We start from the raw sequence: 6,720 nt of genomic DNA, 5'->3' as shown, positions 1-6,720 counted from the left end.
TTTTCAGAGTTAACAGCTACAAATGCAGGTTCAATGGTCTCTACCGCCCTACCCTGGGCTGCTGCTCCAGTCATAACTCACTCATCCCATGAGCGACTCCGGCTTACAAAGGACACTGAGTCCAATGCCTTTGGCGCAAGAGTCAACTCCCCTAGCTATTGAAGGGCCTGTCAGGGCCGTGACTCGTAGAAAGCAGACAGCTAGGACTGAGCCACAAGATCGTGGTCATACTATGCGCCTGCGTCACATGACTCGGGGAACTGGGGAAGAGTTTCAAGCTCTCAGCGCTGTTACTGGGCCCTCATGCTATTCACAGGCAGTTGGGCACCTAGAGTGGCGTGATGCGATGGACCAGGAGTTCAACGCTCTTTTACACAACAATACTTGGGCTCTTGTACCTCCCACACCAGATATGAACATCATCGGGTGCAAGTGGGTGTTTCGTACCAAACGCACCGCTGATGGTTCAGTTGAGCGGTACAAGGCTCGTCTTGTAGCAAAGGGCTTCAATCAGGTGGCCGGTGAAGACTTCTTCGACACATTTAGCCCTATGGTCAAGCCGACTACAGTCAGGCTCCTTTTTTCGCTAGCTGTGTCACATAATTGGACACTGAGGCAACTCGATGTCCATAATGCCTTCTTAAATGGGCACTTGGCGGAAACGGTCTACATGAAGCAACCCCCGGGTTATGAAGACCCGACACACCCAGATCACATGTGTCACTTACAGCGATCTTTGTATGGGCTCAAGTAAGCCCCCCGGGCATGGTTCAAAAGATTGCATGACTATTTAATCTCTGCAGGTTTTTTATCGTCGAAGAAAGACCTATCTCTCTTTCACTACTCTTCTGCTGCTTCACGCGTATACTTCATTATGATGGGGAATGACACGTCACTCATTCAATCACTCCTACATCTGCTTTCGTTGACTTTTAAAATCCGAGATCTTGGAACACCCGGGTTCTTCCTCGGCATTGAGACCGTTAAGACTGACGCAGGGCTCATGTTGTCCCAACACAGGTATATGAAAGATATTTTGGCCCGAGCAAGTATGACTGACTGCAAACCACTAGCTACTCCAGCTGCGGTTTCTCATCCTATCTCGTCTACCACTGACGCACATGACAACCCGACTCAATATCGTCGTGTAGTTGGGGCGCTTCAGTACTTAACCATCACTCGCCCAGATCTGTCCTACGCGGTGAATCGACTGTGTCAGTTTATGTACTCGCCAACAGCTGACCACTGGGCATTAGCTAAGAGGGTGCTACACTACATCAAGGGTACTCTTGACTACGGCTTATGGCTTACAGCTTACGGCGTCCGAGTCATCTACTCTGCATGCTTACTCTGACTCAGATTGGGCAGGGTGTCCGCTGGACAGGAAGAGCACTGGTGGTTACGCGGTGTTTCTAGGGGCTAATCTCATCTCATGGCTCTCTAGGAAGCAGCGCACAGTAGCTCGTTCGTCGACTGAGGCTGAGTATAAAGCCCTAGTTGATGTTGCAGCTGAGGTTACCTGGATTGTGTCGTTGTTACGGGAACTAGGTCTCCATACTGGTATCCCACCGGCGCTATGGTGTGACAATCTAGGTGCTACTTACATGTGTGCGAATCCAGTCTTTCACGCCAGGACTAAGCATGTGGAAATAGATTTTCATTTCGTCCGCGACAAGGTCGCATCCGGTGATCTATTGGTTAGTTATGTTTCAACTAAAGATCAGTTAGTAGATATCTTCACGAAGCCGCTTCCGGGGCCACGCTTCGCAACTCTACGTAACAAGCTCAATGTTGTGGCATACCACCCTTGTGCTTGAGGGGGTGTGTTAGCAATATTATTATTATTATTATTATTATTATTATTATTATTATTATTATTATTATTATTATTATTATTATTATTATTGTTAGTTTAATGTTATTAGTATTATGTTGACTAGTCTTTGTAATAGGCTTAGTCTTCCTAGTTGATAGGGGTTACTTAGAGTTGTTACACTATTTGAATTGTAATCCTTATCATTGTTTACGTTGAATGGAAAACTGATTATCTCATCATATGTATTTACAATATTAGATGAGATCTTTTGAAAAAAAAATTAAAGCCCTAAGAATCAAACTAGTAGAGGATACTCCATGTGAGAGTTGTCTATTCATTTTATTGGTTTGAGCCTGACAACTATGAGTAACCTACGTTATTTACCTTATTGTGGTCCTTTGTCGTCGGTTAAAATCACAAAGCGGACTTCACGCCTTCATTTAGAACGCACTTTTAGATAGGACTTTCTTGTAAATTAAAGATAATAGAGGATAATATTAATATTATTTTAAAATTAATTTAATTTGATTATGATTTTTTTGGGAGAAGTTTTAAATATTTAATTTAAAATTTATAAACTTGAAAGTTTATATTTTGGTGAAATAAAATATTAAATCATATAATAGTGGTTCAAATAAAATATAAGATTGTTAATAAACTATATTAATTTATAAAATGAATGATAAATCTCACTAATAAATATATAAATTTTAATTTGTTGAATAATATTAATTTATAAATGTAAATTATTTTCATTATAATGGTGTGATTTAATACTATATTAATTTATAAAATGAATGATAAATTTCACTAATAAATATATAAATTATGTTGAATAATATTAATTTATAAATGTAAATTATTTTCATTATAATGGTGTGAGTTAATCTATTTATAATTAATTTTTCTGGAGAATTATTAAAATATATATGATTTATGATACTGATGCTAAGATTTTAAGTTATATGTTTAGAAAATAAAATAACTAAATATTTTACTTTTAAAATTGAAAGAGTTAATATTTACCAATAAAATCTTGGCGCATAAATATTTTAAAACTTATTTATAATAACAGTGATAAGATTTTAAGTCATATGTTTACAAAATAAAAAAATTAAATATTTATCCCAAGGTTCCTCACAAGTTGTCCGACTATAGGGGTCTTGTTAATTTCAGTCCCAGACTTTCAAAAGTGTCAATTTAGTACTTTAACTATACAATTTTTGTCAATTTTGATCACTCTGACCAAATTGCCAGCGAAATTTCGCCGGAAAAAATTAATAGTTAAAATAAAGAGAATATTTTGGTCATTTCGCGTCTCTTTTCTTCTTCCCAGGCAAGTCCATCTCTTTCTCTCCCGTTTTCGACAAATGCAATGGACTCCAGCAATTTCCCCTATAGTCGTAGGCTGCGTCGTGAACTAAGCTAGGTCGATCGGCGATCAGCGACCAGCGGACCAGCAGACTCGGAACAGGCGGCGGCGGTCGACGAGGCCGCGGTGGTTTACCTTCCCCCAAACGTTTATTATCTTAAGACGAAAGTCACTGACATCACCTTCAACTCTGTCGCCGCCATCGGAAACGGGAGAGAAAGGGATGGACTCGCTGGAGAAGAAGAAAAGAGATGTGAAATGACCAAAATACCCTCATTATTTTAACTATTAAAATTTTTCGACGAAATTTGGCCGGCAATTTGGTTGGAGTGACCAAAATTGACAAAAATTGCATAGTTTAGGTGCTAAATTGACACTTTTGAAGGTTAAGGACTGAAATTAACAATACTCCTATATTCATAGGACCAAAATTGAAATTTCCTCACTTTAAGTTTGACTCCTAGTAAGAGTAGTGACATATTAGTTTTCTCGATTTGAGCCGACATATTAGTTTTCTCGATTTGAGCCGGTCTGCTATGGATAACCTAAGTTGGTTAGGTTCATGAGACAGGGTTTACCCAATGCAAACCATCGGATAGTGGTACCCCACCATCGGGGTTCGATCCTGTTACATTCCCTCGAGGAGAACCACAGAGGTGCCATCTAAGCACAAGGTGCTTGGCCAAGAGAATTGTAGTTAATTAATTTATAATTTAGTGTTATTAACTAAGGTTCCAACCAGGACTATGTGGTCCAATGGTACCTGGGTTGGACTTCCATTTGGAAGATTATGAGTTCGAGCCTTAGTGGAGGCGTTATTGGTTCTTTGTGTTTCAGTAGGTTGAGAAAGTATATGAACAGATACTACAATGTAATAGAGCCAGTAACTTTCAAAAAAAAAAAAAAAAAAAACTAAGGTTCTAATTTAATTGTCTTTTATTATAATATTATTATTTTATTTTTATATACAAGTATTATTACCACCACCTTTTTTTTAATTATTGATATCTAATTATTTATAATTATTAAACTCTATATATTATTTTCATAAAATTTTAAAAATACTATACCATAACAAGTTATTAGTAAGTTACTACTATTTAAGAATGTCTTATATGATTGGTCTAGTCTAATAAAACGATCACGAGCTATGCTTGTGAAAAACCAATACAAAAAGTATGTGTTTCCAAATTTTCCAACTCAAACGCTCATTTTCTCAACTTAATTGCTTTCATTTTAACGTGAACATGATGAGATCAAGTAGTCAAACGGTCCAAGATTTATGAGAGGGATCAGGTAGTTAATAAGCTTTCCTACTTTTTAGAGTCAAAATCTCGATAGGGATATTACCGGGAACAAATTGACACCCTCGCAATTGGAGGTGATGCTCGAATGGTGGAAACTAACATGATCCCCTAGGGGGTCATGCCCAATGTCCCACCATTTACCCAAGAGTTGGCCAATGTTATAGAGTGTGGACAGTGCAACAATAGTGGTGGATACTGCCCAACTAGGTGCAATAAGCAACGACAAACCCCAATGTACAAGCAAATCCACCTCCTACAAGGTTGAGTATGTCCCATGCCAAATAAATGTTAACAAGGGAAAAGTTGGGACCAAAGGCAGAGCACCCCAAAGAGCGAATGAGGTGAGACCAAAAGATCTTGTTAGGAAGGAGTTAAAACCCGCTATGGAGGAGGCAATGAATTGAATAAAGTATCGATCCAGCCCCGCCCAACGAGTGCTGATGTGTTGGGAGACAAAGAACGAAGGCTCGAGTCATAGTTCTCAAGGAGTGGGCAAATAGGGTGGATATGAAGCTAGAAGAGTTGGTGTGTTAGAAGGAGGAAGGTGAGTGAAGAATTGATTTTATTGGTGATGTTGTGTGAAAGAGTATTCTCATATTGGATATCATCTCAAGGAGTTTAACTAAAAAGGTGTCAAATAGTAAGTTGGCAAATCATAAAACTTGTCGAGTATTTGGAAGTTAGTTCTAACAAATTGGGTTAAGAATTTCATGAGAACAATCAATTAACAAGTAAGGAACAAGAGAAGTAACAAGCAATCGGTAAAGAAAGGGGTTTGGACTACACCAATCCTTGGATAGATGTTATAGGGTGTCTTAGGATTTTGGGATCATTTAATGACTTACAAGGGATCAAGAAAGATGCAACAAAGATTCCAATGCCATTCTCATGGCCATTAGACTTCCAATTAGCAATGAATTCCATTCTCATGGGAATTCAGTCTTAATTGGAACATTTTATCAATCACATACCACACAAGTCTTCTTCCAATCTCCTTTTCTCAACCAAAAAAAAAAAAGAAGAAAAAAAAAGTTCGAAATTTTGAGTAGTGTGGCTATAGTGATGTCTTATTCTCATAGCAAAAACACACCTCCAAGACTATCAAGTATAATCTGGCCGGAACTCACACAAGAGATCAAACAAAGCACTATCACACAACAAGAACCATAGATAATTCAATACCTCTTCCCTTTATGCAATTGAATTCACATGAGCATTTATATTAAGACCAAGCTCAATCCAAATCCAAATTCAAGAGAAAACCTAACTACTCATGATGTGATTTGCAAAGTAAAAGTATAATGAAATTGCATGTATTAAAAGCATAATTGAAATGTGGTAATGGAAACTTAACTTTGAATTGAAAGTAACTTTCAGTTACAATTTAAAAATCTTAGTAAAGCTTCACTAAATCAGTAAATCTTAAATCTCTTACAAGGTAAGGTTTGAAAGGTTTCTCTCTAAGAAAATTCTAGAGAGAGAGGAAAATTGATAGCAATCCAAAAATAACCATCAAGTCCTATATATATATCCCCAAAACCGCCAAAACACAACAAATTTTAGTCATTCTAGAAGCCCAATTATAATTGAGCTCATGGTCATGAGTTCAATCATGACTACTAATCATAGCTCGTAAGTTCCAATCCTCACGATGAACCTCACGGCCATGACTTCGGTCGTGAGTTTCTCACCTTTCTTGCAAATCTATATGGTCACACTGACACTCATGTACGTGAGCATCAACATAAGAACCAATTTTTGTGTCTTAGTTCAATTTCTCATAACGCTCCTCATATAGGATCATCGTGAGGCTAGATCATGGTTCTCTAATTCTTAGCCTCACACTGACACTCACGACCGTGAGTATCAATGTGAGGACCAAGGTTCAAAAAACTACCTAGGACCATCACGCCCAGACTCACGGTCGTAAGTTCCATTGTGGCACTTCTTTCTTCTTCTAAACTTGTTCTATTGGTTTTCCAAATATGTCATGACCTTGTGTCTTTGTTATTTGTTGCAAATAGCTACTTTTTACCTTGAAAATGCTACTTTCTTCCTCATTCGTGCATGTGCCCCTTCCTTTTTATCTACAAGCTAAAATCAATCAATTAGGAACACAATTTACCCCAAGCTCATTAAAATTCAAAATTGAAGATTTAATTAATGTGTAAAACTATGCCAAAATATTACTTATCGGTAAGTTACCCATGCTACTCAAAATCACA

The sequence above is a fragment of the Ipomoea nil genome, unplaced genomic scaffold (assembly GCF_001879475.1).
Source record: "Ipomoea nil cultivar Tokyo-kokei standard unplaced genomic scaffold, Asagao_1.1 scaffold0656, whole genome shotgun sequence".
Taxonomy (NCBI): Eukaryota; Viridiplantae; Streptophyta; class Magnoliopsida; order Solanales; family Convolvulaceae; genus Ipomoea; species Ipomoea nil.
Note: the sequence above shows the minus strand (reverse complement) of the source record.